Source organism: Penaeus monodon, chromosome 22 (assembly GCF_015228065.2).
Source record: "Penaeus monodon isolate SGIC_2016 chromosome 22, NSTDA_Pmon_1, whole genome shotgun sequence".
In the NCBI taxonomy this organism is placed as follows: domain Eukaryota; kingdom Metazoa; phylum Arthropoda; class Malacostraca; order Decapoda; family Penaeidae; genus Penaeus; species Penaeus monodon.
Window position 1 is genome coordinate 12,572,186 of NC_051407.1, and position 757 is coordinate 12,572,942.

At 35.7% G+C, this 757-nt stretch overlaps 1 non-coding gene across 1 annotated transcript; it reads left to right on the forward strand.

Annotated features, from left to right (window-relative positions):
• The first annotated feature begins 417 nt into the window (after positions 1–417).
• Trnal-cag lies at positions 418–499 on the forward strand. The gene has a single exon. It is a non-coding gene; the product is annotated as a tRNA-Leu (tRNA).
• The last annotated feature ends 258 nt before the right edge of the window (positions 500–757 follow it).

Here is a 757-nt window from a genome sequence, read left to right on the forward strand (position 1 = left end):
TTTTTTAGCATCATACTTTCTGTCTTAAATTCAATCTGTCTTGGCCAAAACCTTTCTTCATTTATTCTTTTAACTATTGCGTTATGAGTAATATTTCAATCGAAAAACTGAACTTACACGTCCAATACTGTGTTTGTTGCTTTTCCTTTCCTTTCAAGTTGTAAAACTTTTCGGATATTTAGAATTCTCCTCCTTATGATAAATTCAGAAATCTGATGTTGGTGAACTGTATAATACAGGATTCAGAACATTACCTGCCATAGTTCCATCCAGTTCCTGCAGCTTTTTTGACTGTGTGTGATCGTTTCCATTTCTTTGCATTCCAGAGAGCTGGCATTTATTCTCACAAAATGACAATTAATGGGTAGTAGAAAAGCAGTTGGACGATTTGATAAAAGCATTTTTTTTATATGAATCGGTAGCGTGGCCGAGCGGTCTAAGGCGCTGGTTTCAGGCACTAGTCTCTTCGGAGGCGTGGGTTCGAGTCCCACCGCTGCCAGAGCTTTTAGCACTTTACCGATTGCTTGACGTGTCATCATAGATACGCCGAGATGCCAAATGGCATTTCCAGTAAGGAGTTATAGAACATAAATTAATGTCAAGAAGACAAAGATAATATTTATGTCAGGAATTCATATTAGGCTCACATCTTTACTTTTTCAGGAAGTAATAAATCATTGATAAGATCTATTATGTTTAAAAACATTCGCAGATAACTCTACTGTAAATATGAATAAAAGAATCATGTCTAATATTA